Source organism: Trichechus manatus, unplaced genomic scaffold (assembly GCF_000243295.1).
Source record: "Trichechus manatus latirostris isolate Lorelei unplaced genomic scaffold, TriManLat1.0 scaffold00009, whole genome shotgun sequence".
Taxonomy (NCBI): domain Eukaryota; kingdom Metazoa; phylum Chordata; class Mammalia; order Sirenia; family Trichechidae; genus Trichechus; species Trichechus manatus.
In genome coordinates, this window is record NW_004443945.1 from 1150209 (window position 1) to 1170521 (window position 20313).

General features: G+C 44.4%; 1 protein-coding gene across 8 annotated transcripts in view; it reads right to left on the bottom strand.

Annotated features, from left to right (window-relative positions):
* Positions 1 to 20313, bottom strand: part of NTRK3 (neurotrophic receptor tyrosine kinase 3) — a 469571-nt gene that overhangs the window by 182335 nt on the left and 266923 nt on the right. The gene's annotated exons all lie outside the window — the stretch shown is intronic.

The following is a 20313-nucleotide window of genomic DNA, read 5'->3' on the forward strand; positions in this document are numbered from 1 at the left end:
TCTGAGGGTACAACCTGGGCATCAAGACTGTCAAAGCTCTCCATGTGATTGCCATGTACCACCAGGATAGAGAACTTTTCATTAGGGCCTCGGAGGCTGAGAGCCTTTACAGTGATGCTGTTAGATTTTGAGATGAGAGTGACACAGCCTTCCCTGGATTCTGCTGCCAACCCTCACTGGTCCACAGGGAGACAATTCCCATCTAAGCCTGGATCTAACCTGAGCAGGCTCCACAGGAGACAACACAGCAATTAAGAGGCACCACTATTAGCCCACGAACAGCTGGGTCAGTTTGGTTACTCTTGAAAGATCCATCTTTCCCCAATGGCTTCAAAGAACCTCACATGTGCCTTCACCATCCCCAACTCCCACAATTTCAAACCCAAAGAAGCCCAACAAATAAAGTTATTCAGAACCTAAGTTGGCAAAGACAATTAATGCTGCAGTCTTCGTAGAACAGGGATTCTGTCTGGCGGTGCGACTGTCCCACACACACAAATAAAACTCCTGTAAAGTGAACTAGCTGTGACTGTGGTTTCATACAGCTGGGGTTTTAAATGGCTGCTTTGTGAGACACATGGTCCCCAGACAAAGCGTCTGCTATGATTTGGTTTTTTGGCTTGAACAAAATTTCCACTGTAGAAATTCATCGCATCTTTCTCAAGTTTATGGAGGGAATATTTCCCATCAAATAGCAAGGTGAAGCACCAATGAGGCGGGACTAAATGGGAGAGTGGTAAATGCAAACTAAGGACCCTAGGTTCCAGTCAGCATAGGCAGGCTTATACAATCCACAACAAATGTCTGACTTTGTTGGAGACCATGTGAAAAAGCAGCAATAAGTGGTAGCCCAAATACTTGCAGTCATCACTTGCCCTGAAAAAGGGAGCCAGCTCCTTAAAACACTTCATAAACTTTTTGAAAAACTTCACAGTGACTTCCAGTTAAACAGGGAAAGCTGAGCACTGGTCTTTACCTTCCTTCTCTCCCCCAAGCTGCTAAAATACAAAGGAATTAAAAACATATCTATGCACAAAAAGAAAGAAGAAAAGAGAGGACAATAGCAAATAAGATATTTCGACAACATTTTGGAAGGAGAAAAGCTGAGGGAGGAAAGTGGACTTATAGAGTGGAGAAAGGGACAGCCACTGGGATGGCCAAAAACCATTTTTGTTGTTGAGTTGCCTACATCAACAACAAAAAGGCAAACAATCCAATTAAACAATGAGCAAAGGACATGAACAGGCACTTCACCAAAGAAGATATTCAGGAAGAGATGCTTGTGATCATTAGCCACTAACCAAAAAAAAAAAAAAAAACCAACCTCATTGCCATAGAGTGGAATACGACTCATAGTTGACTCACAACGACCCTGTAGGACAGAGTGGAGATGCCCCACAGGGTTTCCAAGGAGTGACTGGTGGATTCGAACTTTGACCTTTTGGTTAGTAGCCATAGCACTTAACCACTTCACCACGAGGGCTCCCATTAGAGAGATGCAAATCAAAACTAAAATGAGATATGATCTCACCCCTGCAAGAATGGCACTGATCCAAAAATCTGAAAAAAACAAATGTTGGCTAGGTTGTGGGGAGACTGGAACTCTTATACACTGTTGGCAAGAATGTAAAATGGTATAACCACTATAAAAAATGGTATGGTGCTTCCTTAAAAAGCCAGAAATAGAAATACCACATTACCCAGCAATCTCACTCCTAGGTATATATCCTAGAGAAATAAGAGCTGTGACAAGAATAGACATATGCACACCATGTTCACTACAGCATTATTCACAATAGCAAAAAGATGGAAACAACTTAAATGCCCATCAATGGATGAATGAATTAAAAAACTGTGGTACATACACATAATGGGATACTATGCAATGATAAAGAATAATGATGAACCCATGAAACACCTCACGACATGGATGAATTTGGAGGACATTATGCTGAGTGAAATAAGCCAAACACAAAAGGAGAAATACTGTATGAAACCACTACTATAAAAAGTTATAAAAAAAAAAAAAAAGAAGTTAACACATAGAAAGTAACATTTTTTGGTGGCTACCAGGGATGAGAGGGGGAGGGAGGGAAAACCACCAGCTAGATAGTAGACACATGTTAACTTTGGTGAAGGGAAAGGAAGTACACAATATGGAGGAAGTCGGCACAACATGACCAACGCAAAGAAAGACACGGAGAGATACACAAGAGTAAAAGACAACTGTGCTAAATACTACAACATATACAACTCTGCAACAACAATAATAACAAACGAACAAACGAAAACTTAAGAGTGGATTCATAGGCAGATATGTATGCTAAATAGGTATGGGAGGGTGTATGGGAGTACATCCACATGCATATATAGACTAAGCTGTGGATATTTTTACATACATATTCATATGTGCTACATGTATAGTCATATATACAATAGAGCACACACGGAGCACAGTCAGAGAAACTTCTTAGACATAACCAAACCTATGAGAAACTGAGTTACTGGGCTTGAGGTCTGGAGACCACAGTCTCCAGAGATACCTAGGTCAACTGGCATAACATAGCTCATAAAGTCATTGTTCTACGTATGACTTTGGTGAGTGGTGTCTGGCGTCTTAAAAGCTTGTCTCTTCCCACCTGAACATAGGAGAGTGAAGAAAACCAAAGACACAAGGAAGCAATTAGTCCAAAGGACTAATGGCCTACATGAACCAAAGCCTCCACTAGCCGGAGACCAGAAGCACTAGATGGTGCCCAGCTGCCACTACTGACCCACTCTGACCAGGATCACAATAGAGGGTCCTGGACAGAGAGGGAGAAAAATGTAGAACAAAATCCAAATTCATAAAAAAAGACCAGACTTACTGGTCTGATAGAAACTGGAGTAAACCCTTAGTCAGCCTTCTAACTTGGATCTGAAGCCACTCCCGGAGATCACCTTTTGGCCAAATAATAGACAAGACTATACAATAAACAGTAACACCCCGGAGGAAAGTGCTCCTTAGAACAATCAACTATATGAGACCAAAAGGGCAACATTTGTCCAAAAGCAAAGATGAGAAGGCAGGAAGGGGCAGGAAAACCGGACAAATGGAAACGGTGAACTCAGGATGGAAATGGGAAGAGGGTGACACATTGCATGGATTGCAACCAATGCCATGGAACACTCTGTGTACAAATTATTGGATGGGAAATTAATTTACTCTGTAAACTTTCACCTAAAGCACAATTAAAAGAAAAGAAAAAGAGTTGCCATAAAGTGGATTCTGGCCTATGGTGATCCCACGTGTTGCAGAGTAGAACAGCTCCATAGGGTTTTCATAGCTGTGACCTTTCAGAAGGAGACTGCCAGGTCTGTCTTCTAAGGCACCTCTGGGTGGGTTTGAACCACCAATCTTTTGGTTAGTGGTTGAGGCTTTAACCATTTGGGCCACCCAGGGACTCCACATCCAGATGGCAGGAGGATATTTATGGAAAGTCAGTTGTGCTGGGGAGGCTCCGTCTTTGAAGGGACAGGATACCTGGGAAGGCTGGGGGAAGGATGGGGGCTGGAAACAAGGCACGCAGGCTGCAGCCGTGCCCCATCCCTCACGAGTTAGTGATTTATTCCACTAGAAATTGAACCTGAAAGGCTCAGGAGAGGGCTAGGGTGAAGCACAAAGCTGAGTCCCTTCTTCCTGCTCCTAGAACATCAGAAACCAGAAATAATCCTGCCTATCCTACCACCTCCCAGCCTCACCTCATGTCACCACCATGCAGGAGATGAGAGGATACTTCTCCAGAGAAACTGAGTATCTAAATAAAAGACTTCTAGATTTTGACATTTGGGAATCTCCTCTTGAAAAGTCAAGTTTACACTGTGATGATGTCCCTGGGAAGCCTGCCAGGTGACAAGCCCCACCTATGCCCACAAGGAGGATCTTACTAGCTTTCCAGTGCTCAATCCCTAAATATGAAGGAATAGTCAAGGATCATCAGACACATCAGCAAAGCTTTCAGCATAAAATAGAGAGTGCAAGACTAACAGAAAATCAGGGACCTGCAAGAAACAGAGGCCAGGCAGGAAGCAGAAAAAAGCTTTTTAAAAAATCATTAATATCCTTAAAAGATAAACAAAGACATTGCATCCATGAAACAAGATGCTTAAAACGTGAACAATTAGAAAGTAAGAAGAGCCCTTGGGAATTTTAAAAAATAGGATAATCAAATTTTAAAAGTCAAAAGGTAAGTAGAAGATAAAGCCAATGAAATTTTCTAAAAAGTCGAACAAGAAGCTAACAGGTGGTAAACAGGAAAGAAAACATAAAAAAACTAAAGACTCAATGCAGAGATCCAACACAGATTAAAAGAAGCTCCAGGGAAAGGGAGAGAATAAATAGAAAAGACAGAGGAAAGAATTGAAAGTTTATGAAAAAATTTCCCCAAATTACCTACCCAGTTCCCAGAACAATTAACACGTGTGTGCACACACACACACACATCAAGGCAAAGAATTATGAAATGTCAGAACTCTAGGAATAAAGAGAGGATACTAAGAGCTTCCAGGAGGGAGGGATAAAACACATTTACAAAGGAACAGTAATCAGAAAAACAACACAGTTCTCCATAATAACACTACTATAGTACTTGAGCATTTGTACAGGAGTGTTGTTATGGAGAATTCCATTGTTTTTCTGATTACTATGCCCATCAAAATTTCAAAGGAACTGTTATTGTACTGAGCAATTTCTTCAAAACTTTGACGGACAAATTTTCAGCCTAGAATTCTACATTAAAAAAAAAAAAAAAAGATGAATCCTCCTGTAAGGGCAAAAGAAAGATATTTGCAGACATGTAAAAATTTCCCACACATGCCCACTTTCTTAGGAAGCCACGGGCTTTAGCAAAACAAGAGGACAAACCAGGAAAGAGGAAGCCAGGGATCCAGTACCAGAAAGAGGCAGTCTGTCCAGGTGGAAGGAGGTCTCATAGGGGAAAGAGTTTATGGGATATGGTGATAAAAGCAGGATTCATGCCAGGCTGTCTCACTCCAAAGCCCAGATGCAACTGTAACAGACCTCTTCCAAACCCACTGCCGTTGATTCAGTTCCGACTCATAGCAACACTATAGGACAGAGTAGAACTGTCCCATAGAGTTTCCAAAGCTCTAAATCTTTAAGGAAATGGACTGCCATATCCTTCTCCCTCAGAGCTGCTGATGGGTTTGGACACCTTTCAGCTAGCAGACGAGCACTTAACCACTGCACCTCCAGGGCTCCTAACAGACTGCTTTATCAGAATTGTAGACCACGGACTGGAAGAAGAGTAAAAGAACAAACAATAGAAGGTCCTCCTTACCCTTCTGTTCTCATCATTATGGGATATGCATTGTTATGATGACAAGGAGGAAGGGCATCGAATTGGGGGGAATTTGGAGATGATTTAACATTGGGACTTACAACTTTTGTGAAGGGGTTTCATTTGAATCTGCTCCCACAAAGTCAATGGACAGAGTGGTCCATTGTTCTCAGGAGTCTGAGATCTATAATGGCATGTGCCTTCTCTATGTTCTTCTGGGATCTGAAAGGGCTGCAGTAAGAGCTAGGGGGAGAAGGGCCCTGCCATAGGCTCCCAAGCCATGGGACGGAATGGGGTCAACCAGGAAAAACTGCATAGATAAAAGAATAAAGCTGAGGGTCAGAACCCTGGAGAACTCCAGTGTTTAAAATGTGGGCAATGGAAGGGGAGCAAAGAAAAGAAGAATGAGAAGAAATAACCAGAAATGTGGAGGAGAAGCAGAAAACGATAGTATTGTCTTAGAAGTCGAAGAAGGAGAATTTCTAGAAATTCAAGAGCACCATATACTGAGGCCAAGTAGGATGAAGAATAAAAATAGTCCGCTGTATTTGACAATGAGGAGGTAACATTAATGACAGCAGTTTCCCAAGAGTGATAGAAGGAATGTCAAATTATAATGGGCTGAGGAGTTAGGTGGAGAAATCAGCATCACCATCATCACTGCCATCACCACCATCATCATCACCATCACCATCGCCAGCATCATCATCATTTTCATTGAGTGCTTCCTATGATACAGGCTCTGTAAACATAACTTTCTTTAATCTTATAATGACTCTATGAGGTTGGTACTATTATTTTCTCCATTTTTTTGAGAGTGTTGAAGCATAAAGCAGCAGCCTACCCAAGGACACACAGCTAGTAAAGAAGTGGTGACACTGGAATTGAAGCCAGGCCATCCGGCCCCAGAGCCTGTGCTGCCTCCCTGAAAGTGCAGATTGTAGGGGAAAGGATTTGTTCAAAGGGACATTGATCAATTCTGGTAAGTTAACCTCCTCCTGAGGAGCTGCCTGCAATTGCAGGTCCCTGAGACCCCCTTTCAAGTGCTCCCCTTGACCCTTGATAATGGGGACCCGAGTGAGTCACCTCATTAGACTCACCCATAGAGATTATGGATAATCCATCATCTCCTCTCCCCAGTGCTGCTAATGCTCTTAGTAAACTACAGCCCCATCAGAAGAGCACTGTGCTCTCAGACCACTGTCCAACCCCCAGGGCACTCTTACCCATCTCCTCTCTATCACATTCTTAAAACAACAACGACAACGACAAAAAAAAAAAAAACAGATGCCATAGAGTCAATTCCGACTCATGACAACTCCACGTGTGCAGAGTAGAACTGTGCTTCATAAGACTTTCAAGACTGTGAACTTTAATTTTTTTTTTTTTACTGTACTTTAGATGAAGGTTTACAGAACCAATAGTTTCTCATTAAACAGTACACATGTTGTTTTATGACATTGGTTAACAACCCCACGACATGTCAACGCTCTCCCTTCTCGACCTTGGGTTCCCTATTACCAGCTTTCCTGTCCCCTCCTGCCTTCTAAGGACTGTTAACTTGTGGAAGCAAATCACCAGGTCTTTCCTCCGAGGTGCCTCTGGGTAGGTTCAAACCACCAATATGTTTTGGTTAGTAGTCGAGCGCTTAACTGTTTGCTCTACCCAGAAGACCCTCCACACTCTGTTGTGTGCTGTTGAGTCGATTCCGACTTATAGCAACCCTATATGACAGAGTACAACTGCCCCATAGTGTTTCCAAGGCTGTAATCTTTATAGGAACAGATCGCCAGGTCTTTTCTCCTTCGGAATGGCTGGTGAGCTCAACCCGCTGACCTTTAGTGCTTAACCACTACACCACCGGAACTCCTTTAGGAAGGCCACAGAAGTCATGAAACAAATATACTCTACGTTCCTTAAAAGTCAACAAAGCATCTATAGACCCATCAACACAAAGGATATAAGAGGAGACCCCTGAAGCTGCCCCACCTGCCTGAGGCACCTGTTCCTCCATAGGGCTGTGACTGGCATTGGGGCAAGACAAGACTTACTTAAAAGGACTGTTCTGGATATGGCGAGATACTCAGCATCCCTGAGCCTTTGCATTAAAAGCCAGTCCTCCCTGCCTCCACTGTCCCACACAGAGTTACAAATACCCCTTGAGGGAGATGGGACTGCCCCATGTTGAGCACTACTGGCAGAGACACCAGCACTTCTCTCTAAAAACCAATTTCCCTTTCCACTCTGGCCATTCCTCAGGTCCCTCGTCTCAGGGAAAAGCCCGCAGAACTGGGACCCCTCTGCAGGAAGAAGCATTGCTTCTCATCTTAATACCCACAGGAGAGAACAAAGACAACAAAGAAGGACAAGTAATGGGAAAAACAAGAAACCCTCAGCTGTCTGGGGAGCATTCTTGTATTTTCTGGAAGCTGCCAAGGTCCAAGGCCGGTCAGGAGAATGAGTCAAGCTTACTGTGTCCTGAGCCGGCAACACACACACAGACTGTCTTGTACCTGCGATAGGCCTTTCGCTGTCACTAATCTGCTCCTAATTACACGATTACTTTGTTAGGCTGCACTAATAAACAAAAAACAAGAGAAATATCCTTGCAGCCTTTTTGGTAAGTTCAAGCTTTTGAGAGAGACTGGCGAGGGAATACAGGTCTGTTCAGACAGTCGTATCACATTCGTCTCTTCCCAAATTGTTGTCTTTAGTTTCTTGCTCAGACCTGCAGTGGATTTTGCGCTCCCAACCATGCCGTACTAGAACAACTGTGCAATTAGAGATAGCTTGATGGCCCTGACAAGTGTCTTGCCCAGCAAGATGGTCCAGACTGACTTTCCAGAATTATTCTCTTTCCCCTCCTGCCTTCAGTAAAAAACTCAAACCAAACCCATTGCCATCAAGTAGAGTCCTACTCATAGCGACTCTACAGGACAGAGTACAACTGCCCCATAGAGCTTCCAAGGAGCGCTTGGTGGAAATAAAAGGGAGTAGGATGACCAGTGCCTGACTTTCACAAGTGGTCAATTCCAATTTGGGGTTTGGGTTCCCAGAGAAAGCAACGTCTCCGATGAGAATGCTGGGGACCAGCCCTGCCTGCTCTGAGTGCTTGGTTTGAGTGCTGGCCAAGTGGGCTGCAAGAAGTCCCTGGTGACTCAAAAGGAAATGTTTCTTGAGGCAAAGAGCAGTGACCTCACTTTTTCTCAGGGTCCACAGTGCAAAAGGGAAGGAGAGAAGAGGGTGTCACACACAATGAAGAGGGGGTAAGCAGGAACCTCCCAAGTAAGACCTTGTTGTTGTTGTTAGGTGCCATTGAGTCAGTTCCAACTCGTAGTGACCCTGTGTACAACAGAACAAAACACTGCCCAGTCCTGTGCCATCCTCACAATCATTGCTACATTTGAGCCAATTGTTGCAGCCACCGTGTCAATCCATCTTGTAGAGGATCTTCCTCTTTTTTGCTGACCTTCTACTTTATCAAGCATGATGTTCTTCTCCAGGGACTGGTGGCTCCTGATAAGACCTTAACACATAAATACTTGTTCTGCCTCACAGATCCCGGGATGGACTTCCTTGGAATCAGTTCCCTAGTGTCCTGTCTTTGTTTTGGGGGGAAAGGGTAATGGTCACTGTTATGGATTGAATTGTATCCCCCCCAAAATACGTGTTGTGAATCCTAACCTTTATGCCTGTAGGTATAATCCCATTTGGGAATGGGCTGTCTTCGTTATGTTACTGAGGCAGGATTTATGTAGTGTTTTATATCTTAAATCAATCTCTTTTATATCACAAAGAGATTGACTCTTTGCGTTAGAAAGAGATTAAACAAGCAAGCAAAAGAAGCAGAGATGGGGGGAAGACAGAGGCCAAGCCACATGAAGATCACCCAGGAGCAGAAGCTCAAAGAGTCAGGGACCTTGCTCCAGAGCTGACAGAGAGAGAAAGCCTTCCCCTAGAGCCAGCACCCTGAATTCAGACTTCTAGCCTCCTAAACTGTGAGAAAATAAATTTCTGTTTGTTAACGTTACCCATTTGTGGTATTTCTGTTATAGCAGCATAGATAACTAAGGTAGTCACTAAAACTCCCTTTTGTTCTACCAACTCTCTGACTGAAGATCATTGACAATTCTCAGACATCTGGCTCTAAGAAGATCCAGTCATTGGCTCAACACTAGGACATCTGCCTAGCCAATCTGTAGAAGTGATTCCTTTCCAATTTCCAAAGGGACTCAGAGTCTCAGTGATGCTGGGTCCCTATGGTTTATAACAGAACAAAAAGGGGAGAGAAAATAAACAATTATTAAATACTTCCTATGTGCCAGATGGAGTCCCTCCACGGTGCGTAGGGTTAACACACTTGGTTGCTAACCAAAAGGTTGGTGGTTCGAGTCCACCCAGAGGTGCCTTGAAAGACAGGCATGGCAGTCTACTTCCAAAAATGCAGCCATGGAAAACCCTATGGAGCATAGTTCTACCCTGACACACGAGGTCATCATGATTCAGAACTGACTTAATGGCAACTGATTATGTGCCATATATGTTGATGAGCATTTGGTACTCATGTCATTTGATCTTTAAAAAATACTCTTATTCCCATTTGACTGACTAGAAAACTGAGCCTCAAGTAGGTTTAATTTTCCAAAAACTACCTAGCCGAGAAGTGATGGAATTTGTATTTGAACCCAGATCCATTGGTCTCCAAAGTTCTTGCTCTTTCCACCAAAATATCCATTTTCTCAAAAGTGTGGCTGACACCAAGTATTTCTCACAAACAGATGGAACTTGGTATGAATCTATGAGCCCATGTTAAAAAAATGTGGGCCATCTGAGCCAATGCATTTAGAGACAGATCACCAAATATTTGCAAAGTTGGACCAATCTATATAAAACAACATTGGGCAGTTACCACAGAATCATATCCTGCTGGGTGTGTGCACAAATATAAGTCCATTTAGACGGCCAATATTTACAGCTAAATTATAAAATCCTGGAGCTGAAACCATACATCTCGGCACTCTTTCGTTTATCCTTATACTTTCTTCCAAGGAGGAAAGGATTCTCACCTCTCGAGTCAGAAAGCCCTCTTAGGAACTGTGGTTGTCATAACTACTGTTCACCAAGTATCTCCCATTCTCCTTCCAGACACATAATTGGATTGAAGCTTTCCACACCTCCTGAAGTTAGGTGGTGCCCTAGAACTTGCTTTCGCTAATGAAAAGAGAGTAGAAGTAATATGTGTCACTTCCACGTGGAACCTATAAGAGCCAGTGTGTGATAGCCATATTCCTTTTTCCTGCCTTGGAAATTATGGAAGCAGGAGACAAAGCCCCAAGTGAGGCCGACAGAGCAGAGGCCCCAGCCAATACCTGGTGGACTTGTGGCATAAGTGAGAAAGACAGCTTTGTTGTTTTCAGCCACTGAGATTCACGGGGAGGGTGATTGTTATCTCAGCATAATCTAGTCCATCCTGACGAACACAGGAATGAAGCCATTTCCACATTTAACAGTGTCTCCTTAATCTTTTCATTCAGACATTGTGTGTGCCTCACACCACCTTCAACAAATCTCTACAAAAAAGCACCTAATGTAAGAGATGGGCATGTTGTCCTCAATGACAGGATTCATCCTAAAATGCCTCTGTCCACTCTCTGCCCCCAAGTGGAACTTTAATCTTCAGTTCCACAAAGAGCAGGGCTATGACCTCCACTGGTGAAAGAGGTCCCCCGACCTAGATCTGACTCAAGAAGGGAAAGCAAACTAGCCTGGACGGGTCTCATGGTTTTTTAATGTGTCAGAATGAGGCATGCGAGCTAACCTTTGGATTAAAGAAAATGATTTTTTAAAAACCTCAACCTTTTCCCACTGACAGAAATCAAACATCGACGTGTCCCTGGTGGGCGAGAGCTTCACATCAACAAATCTGAGAGCAGGAACTCATAAAATGGAATAAGTGAAAGCACGACAAACACAATTAAAAATCCAGCCATGCTCAGAGAGGGATTCCATTTACTGTCTCATGAAAAGAGCCTGGTCCTCAGAGGCAAACAAAAGAAAATCAATTTCTTAATTTTTATTGGCAGATGTGGGACAGAGGCCAAGTGAACACACATGGGCTGTGGCCAAGAGCAAACATGGGGACAAGTCACCGCCTCTGTTCCTGGACCAGCTGCTCCGGTCCCTCCCTTCCCACCTCCACCGGCTTCCAGACAGGCAGTGCCACTGTGACCTAGGGATGGGGGGGGTGGGGCAGGAAACACGGGGTCCTGAGGGCAGCCGAACAAGGCAAGCCCTCCTCCTCACTTCTCCGCTCCTCTCCCTGAGTATTTCCCAAAAGATGTGCTTGATTCTCTGGCTTGAATTTCCTCCCAGCCTTTTACAGGAACCAGAGATATTCCTGCCATAGCTCGGAGGTATTGCTTGGTGATTGAAAACGATGCTGCTGATCAACCAGACCAAGAACACACACTCAAGGGAAGGGAAGGGAAGGCTGGACAGAAGCTGTGAACACTTGGCTTCCCTTGTGTCACTTAATCATCACGACAACCCTGGGGGTGGACACTGTTATCCCCGGTGTTGGAGTTGAGGAAACTGAAGCTCAAGGTTTCATAATGTGCCCAAGGTCACACAGTTAAGAAATGGTAGACCCACGTCTATCTGCCTTCAGAGTTTGGGTTCTTTTCCATGCACCATGCTACCTAACCCTCCAGCATGGTTTTTCTGATCACAGGTCTTCATGGGTCAGCCACAATCTCCCTCCCATGTCCAATCCTCACTCCCTTGAGACTCACTTGTAAGGGAATTAGCTAAGAATACTGAATATATCATAGATTTCCACAAAAAAAACAAATCAGTCTTAGAAGAAATACAATCAGAATGCCTCTTAGAAGTGTGGATGGTGAGACTTTGGCTCACTTACTTTGGACATCACTAGAAAAGGATATCATGTTTGGTAGAGGGTCAGAAAAAATGAGGGAAACCTTCAGCGAGAAGGTTTGACACAAAAATGGACTCAAACATACCAAGGACATGAAGATGGTGCAGGGCTGGGCAGCATTTCATTCTGTTATATATACGGTTGCCGTAAGTCACAGCCAACTTGACAGCAGCTAAAGACAACAACAGGGTTGAAGCCCATGACATTTCCAGGGAACTCTAGACCCATAACGTGAGGCATCAGGTTGTAGCTAAAAGGGAGGACCTGAATTACAGGCAGAGGAGTGGCAGGCAGCAAGGGGCCTAGGAATGTAGAAATATGCAGCCTGGAGGGAAGGCGTAAGTTTTCAACTTTCTCTGAAGACTTTTTGTATTTCAGAACGTCCTAGGCATAAACAGGAAGTGAGTAATTACCTTCCGATTGCATATGCAGAACAACTAGAGTACAAAATGTTGATGTTTTTGTCCAAAGCCCCATAAAGGGATTATAGATAGCTCAAAGTCTCAACGGTTCTAAATTCAGCTCTAGCCACTGTCCTGTGACTAGCCAATGTTACCCAAAATAGAGGCATTTATTTCCCCTAAAGATTTATCCGTAACGTTTCCCCCAACCACTTGGGGACATCTGGGGAACGGAAGGAAACATTGTTTTGGATGACGCTGTACTAGGTGCTGCTATATTGAATCACTGACGTCTCCATGTCCTTCACCTATTGACTCATGTCACCTTCTGCACTCATTAAACTGTGCGGCATTATCTGATTTCAATACCAAGACCAAGAGAACAAGAGCCCCAAGTCCCTGAGGTCTAAGCCCAAATGCCTCCAATTTTACTTAGTTCACAAGTGAGAAACCCATTATCTAAGTCCGGAAGTTGACCTCTGGATGATTTAAATGTGAGGTTCTTTAAATTAGAGTGCAACATAACTGGTTAGAAGATACACAGCCAACTGATGCCTGAGGAGAAGTAAACCCTTTTCAGGAGAAAATTGAGGGCAGACAAGCACTGGCTGATACGGGACTTCCCAACAAGGAAACCATCCACATTTGCATGGGTTTACATACTGCTTTCCAGGTTTAGCCAGGTTGTTGTTGTTAGATGCCATCAAGTCAGTTCTGACTCAGAGCGACCTTATGTGCAACAGAATGAAACACTGTCCTGTCCTGCGTCATCCTCTACAATTGTTATGCTTGAGCCCACTGTTGCAGCCACTGAGTCAATCCATCTCATTGAGGGTCTTCCTCTTTTTCACTGACCCTCTAGGGTCTGTCTGGAGGAAACCTCTTCATGGTGTTTCCAAGTAATACATGTGAAATAACGCCATGTCGTACTGCCACGAGCAGAGAACCCACCTAATAGCTAATATCTGTTGAGCACTACTTATTGACAAGCAGGCACTGTGCTAGATTTTATATACATGAGATCTCATCTTCTATCAAGCACAGAAGAAAAGCAATTTCTATACACCTTGCTCACAGTGGCTCAGTGAGGTGCATCCTGTAGTTAGAGTCACTTAAGTAGATGCCCCAAGATCACACAACTAGTAAGCGGCAGAACCAAGATTCTAGCTGGAGCTGTAGGACTCCAGAGTCTGTTTTCTTAATCACTCCCCTACCTGCCTCATGGTATATAATCTTATGGCTTCAAGTCAGTGAAGTCTAGAGTAAAAAAACTTCTGAACTACAATGTCCTCAAACCTAAGACGCCTAAACGAGGCCTGGATTTATAGTTGGAGAGAAAGCATGACATCCAGTGGCTTCTGCCAGGCCATTCTGAGATCTTAAACTCAACCCCAAGACCTGAGAATCTTGAATCTTCACACTCAGCTCACCCGAGCCTCCTTTCCTCCCAGACAGACAAACATGGGATAGGTTCCCCTGCCCTTGGCTTGGCACAGATCCCATCACCTAATGGCAGACAAAAAGACACTATCCCTTTCTTAAGAAAGGCTCTCTGGAAAGGTATGAGCCCCCCTGGAAGTTTCAAGTAGGGAGGGTAATGAGAGTTACAGACCATTGAGCCTTTTAGCATGAGAGATCCTATAATTTGGTGCATTAAAACCCATAATCTATTCACAGTGGAAACCGCTCAGTTCTGTATGACACATTATTGTTCACAAGGCACATGCATATCTATGGACTCTCTCAATCACCACAGAACCCTAGAAGATATTCAAGATAAAATTATGTTCCTCATTTCACAGATGAAGAAACTGAGGCACAGAGTTGTTAAAGTGACACAGTCAGGGAAAGCTGTGACTTGAACTTGAGTCTTCTGACTCTCAATCCAGTGCTCTTTTGAGCTCACACCAAACTTCCTCTAGAAAACTCAAGGATGGCCATGCAAATCAACTCCCTACCAGAGGAGTGACATCCAAAGTGGCATTTCTGAGAGTTGCAAGATCTTTCCACCAAAGGAGTCCTTTCTCCTTTTGGTGAACACCCTGGAGACTCACTTTCTGGATGTTGGTTGGAGGTGGGTTTGGTCTCCTCAACATTTCATGAGTTTGGCTGTGAACCCTTGAACTAGAAACTCAGAAGGAGCAACTTGGGGCCAATACACACGAAAATAGGTGGATAATAAATCAGGGAAAGGGAAAGCATGCCTCTGAAAAGGCTGTGCAAGGCCAGAGTCAGCCCTGCGAGTGTCCAGAGAAACCATCCGCAGAAAGAAGATTCCTGTGATTGCCCTGGAAGAGATGATAGGGCTGTCAAGGCTTCTCTGGTCTCCAGACAGGGATCTAGAGTTCTCTGTTGGCACCCACAGAGTTCAATAGGCCCCAAAGGCACCTGTGCTGAGGGCTGTGAATGCCCTGAACCACACACCCTAGCACTGCAGGAGCATACCCTTGCCCTTGCAGAGGGGATGGACTGTTGCAGGTGCTTCCTGGACTCTGTGGCCTCTCGCCTACTGCTACCTGCACTAGGTTTGGCACCTGCCCATCTTGGCTGTCACATCTCCTGGGCCCAGCTCTCTCTTAAGGTGCAATGGTGTCTCCAACCAGGATTGCACAACCAGGTCTCTGGGTCTCTGGGCCTGTGACAGGAGCCCTCCCCACTGGGTCCATGCAAGGATAGCTCTGTGGATGAGTCACATAGCAATTCTATGAAATTTTGCTTCAGAATTTGAAGTTACACCATTAGCAAGGATTATGATTTTTCATCAGCAAAGCTACTTAGAAAACAGTGAAGAAATCACATCTATATTTGACTCCTACATCTGAATCTTTCCTGATCATTTTGGTCACTGGATTGTCCTGGGGTCAACACTGGCCCATCTCCCCCAGTCTAAGCTCCTCAGCTGGTCATGGAAGTCTCTAGATCATAAATCCCTAAAGGTTAAGGACTCTATCCTATATATCTCTGCATTTTTTTGGTACTCCTAGTTGTTGTTATTTGTCCTTGAGTCAGCTCCAACTCATGTACAACAGATTGAAACGCTGTTGGGTACCATGCCATCTTCACAATCATCGGTGTGCTCGAGTCCACTGCTGTAGCCACTATGTATTCTGAGCGCCTTCCAACCTAGGGGGCTCATCTTCCAGCACTATATAGGATGATATTCTTTTGTGATCCACAGGATTTTCACTGACAAATTTTCAGAAGTAGATCACCAGATCTTTCTTCCTAGTCTGTCTTAGTCAGGAAGCTCTGCTGAAACCTGTTCTCCATGGGTGACCCTGCTGGTATTGAAACACCGGTGGCATAGCTTCCAGCATCACAGCAACACACAAGCCACCACAGCACGACAAACTGACAGATTGCTGGCGGCACTCATAGCAAAATGTCTTTAATGAAGCAGGCCATTTAGAAAAAAGGCTTTACCAAAGTGTTGTCACAGATACAGGCAAGCACTGCCTCCCCAAGTCTCCCATCTATCTGTCTCAGCCTGAACACCAGGTCTAAATGGCAGCGGCAGGCACAGGGGATCAAACAGCATTGTTAGGATGGGGATAAATAAATTCGGAGAAGACTCGACTCTCGGGTAAGTTGTGACTTCACTTTGCAGGCATTTACCTCAGAGGGGCAACTTCCCTGGAACTGTAGCAGAATTCTCCTCCAAAGTAACCCAAACAATATAGTCCATCTCACATCGTCCAAATCAGCCCTTCCAATCCCACGTGTTCATCAAACACTGCCTGAACACCTCCCAGGGGCCTGAGCTAGGCAATGGGAAGGGAGAGGAGAAGACACAACCCTGGCCCTGAAGAGGCCCCCAGTCCAACAGGTGTGACACACAGATAAACCAATAGAGATGGTGCCTGTGATGAGGGCCAGGTTACAGGTGTGCCAGCGCCTGAGGCAGCACAGAAGAGACACTCAGCCAGGCAAGGAGAGACAGGAAGGCAACTCCAAGCACCATCATCAGCCCAGAAAACACTCAAACCACTGGGAGGCTTACCTGCCCCGCCCTTCATTCCGGCACACAGCACATGCCCCACCCTAGAGGACCAGCCTTCCCTCCTGCCCCATAGATCCTACTTCCGCTTACTCGCGACTGTCACATCCAGGGGCTGTCACCTTCAGGCACTTTGAACCTTGTCCACTACCTCTTCTGCCCACGCATCTGGACAGCAGTTGGGCCAGGGCCTCGGCAGCATCAATTAATCTCTTGGCTTACTCACCCCTTTCACAGACTCGCCGTAAAAATGATCTAAGCATTTCACTCGAAGCGCACTGTGGCAGGATAGGGAGGGTGCAGAGGGTCGATTGATTTCCAGCAAGTGAAGGTATGAATACAACACCAGAATCAATCAAAATAACACCGTATCAGCTCTGGGATCTCTCCCCTTGTCAGGCACGCTTTATATACTGTAGTACCTGCTCCTGTTTGCACACCTTCCCCCACTCCCCGGCCAGGCCAGCACCCACTGCACCATGTTCTCAGAGAAGCCCCTTCCATCGCACAGGACAATGATGTCATAGGCTTGCTCACAGGGGCAGATTATCCAATAGGCAAGGTAAGCATAGGCTTACTTTTGCTTACTTACTAATCTACAGTGAACAATTTCACATGAGTTTCACCACATCAAAAATTGTTCACTACAGATTAGTAAGTAAGCACAAGTAAGCCTGTGCTTACCTTGCTTACTGGCTCATCCACCCCTGTCAGGGGTTGTAAATTTGAAAAGAGGCTTTGATTCTGTAGGGAGGCATTGTAGGGTTGGGGAAGAGACAGACACCAGGCATACCTAGAAGCAGAATCTTTGATGTGGTGAAAAATGTGAAATCGTTCACTACAGATGATCTGGTAAGCAGGATTAGCACCGTGCTTACCTTGCTTATTGAAATAATCCGTCCCTGCATGGTCACTACCGCAACCTCATAAACGTGCCAGAACTCCCTTGTGTGTGCTCACACAGGTGTGCTCCTGAGCAAGAATGCATAGGAACTCACATGTGAACTAGCACCAGCTTATTGCTCATGAAACAGCTGTGTGCTGAGACTTACTGATGTGGGTTTCTTTACTATTTCACCCCTTCCTCCATCTCACCAAACTATTGCCATGGGTAATGCATATAATCTACTTAAGTGTGATATACTCAAGGATATTGACACCCCAACAGAATATCCCAAGAAGGGTGATGAGGTGAATGGAGGACTACATGGTCACAAGTTAGCCGTTTACTTTTCTGGCGATAGGTACATGGCCCAGATTGACACGGGGAGAAAGGGAAAGATCCAAAGATCTAACCCTCTCATCTAAAACGTACATTCTCTTTCAATCTCCTTGTGACTTCCTGCAATCACTACTAAGGTGTTACCCCTGTTCCGACTTCCAGATCAGGTAGTATCACGGCAACCCTGCCAATTCATTAAAAACCCCTCTTCTTCATGGGTTTTCCTCATCAAAAGCCTGTTTCCTCATGCATCGGACAACCTAAAAGAGGTTCAGATAAGAAATTAAGCCCTGCCAAAAGGGGGCGTCTCCTAAGACATCGCTGGTTCTATTAAAAGGAGGGGCTACCTGGCGATCTACTTCTGAAAGGTCACAGCCATTGAAAAACCTATGGAGCAGTTCTACTCTTACACACATGGGGTTACCACGAGTCAGAATCAACTTGATGGTAACTGGTTTGGTTTTTGGTTTATTAAAACGAGGGTGATCATACATCCTGATTTGTCCAGGACAGTCCTTCTTTATACCTGTTGTTCCAGCATAATTAATAATGTCTCCTTCGGTTTGGATGAAAAATAATATAATAAAAACAGCAAACCCCAAGGTTGAGTAAGCATATTGTTGATGTGTTGTGAGATTGTTAACCATTGTCATAGGGCAACATTTGTAGTAATTGTTAAATGAGAAACTATTTTGTTCTGTAAGCCTTCATCTTAAGTGAGAATAACAGCACAATTGAAAGAGCATAGTCAATGTCACTGAACTGTGCATGTAGAAATTTTTCAAATGGTGTATCTTTGGCCATGTGTATTTTCACCAAAAAAAAAAAAAAGGTTGAGAAGTTAGAGGGTTGACATGTTGTGGGGTTGTTAACCAATGTCATAAAATAATATGTGTACTACTGTTTCATGAGAAACTATTTGTTCTGTAAGCCTTCACCTGAAGTACAATTAAAAAAAATAATAAAGAAATCAAAATAAAAAAAAAAAAACAGCAAACCCATTGTCGTCTGGTCGATTCCAACTCATAGTGACCCTAAAGGACAGAGAAGAACTGCTCCATAGGGTTTCCAAGGCTATAGATCTTTTCCAAAGCCAACTGCCACATCTTTTCTCCAGCAGAGCAGCTGGTGGTTTCGAACCACCGACCTTTCAGTTTGCAGCCAAGCACTTAACCACTGTGCCACCAGGGCCCCTAGAAAAATGATACAGTCACCCTTAAAAAAAAAAAATTAGGCCTCCTGTGTGTCAGAGTGGGAGGTGGAGAAAAGATGGTCATGATTAGAATCAATTGCTGTTTTGGACTCCAGACACTAGGGGGCAATATCACCAATGAGGCAGTGAACTACTCTAGCCAACATGCTTCTATCTTGATCTTCTAAACTCCCTTTGATGTAGTCTATGGAGGGGTCTGGACTGTACCTTCAGCATATCCACATAGGACATTGTCCTTCTTGGGCAGTCAATAAATATCACTTGATGATGATGATGCAGCCACTGATTTTCCATTCCCTCTTCTCCCTCTGTTCCCTTCTCCTTCCCCCTTCCTCTGGGTGCAGGTCAATCAATCTTAGGGCATCTTGATCTACTTGGAAAGCTTAACTGCCATGACGCTAAACCACTTGTCCTCTGGCTCCAATCTCTTAGAGAAATTAGTGCCAATGGAAGTGTCAGCATCAATTTCATAATGTTATTGGATGAAGGCAAGGCTGGGCCAAGTCCCATATTCCTGACAGGCTATCAAAGTGATGAGGATTATGGGTAAGGAGACAGACAGCTCTGACAGGAAAGGCAATGACTCAAGATCAATTAGACTGACAAGACTATCTTTAAGCCACATCACTTAATGCTGACACTGGTACGTTCCCCATGGAGATTTGGAATACGGGATACAGATTTTTCCTGGTGTCTCCAGGGGTAACTGGAGAGCCTGGAGGCTTGCAAAGCAGGCCTTGGCCCTCCATCTCTCCCAAGAGGATCTGAACAAAGGCTTCTCTTGAAAGAGAAGGATTTTGCTTTCGTGATGGGACGACTCAGTATCTGCCCCCTCCTTTCCTTTTCCGTCTTCTTCCCGCCTTCTAAAGAAAATGTCAAGATAAAATTTAGGCTATGTATTTAAATTTAATGCCTTTGCAGAGTCAAGGGAAGGCCTGGGATTATTAAAATGGAAATCAAGATCTTGTAAAAGTCAAACCATCATAGCAGGAGAGGAGGCTTGTCATGGGGGGCAAGAAAAACAGATGGATGCCACAAGGGTCCTGAGTTCTAATCCAAGTTCAAACCCCAGCATTACTGTGAATACAGCTGTGTGCAATCCGGAAAGAGTCATTTTATCTCTTTGGGGCTTCAAATTCCTTATGCAAGGTCAACTATAACCTCCTGCTGCCCTGCAACACTGGGCCGGGCGGCGGGGGGTGGG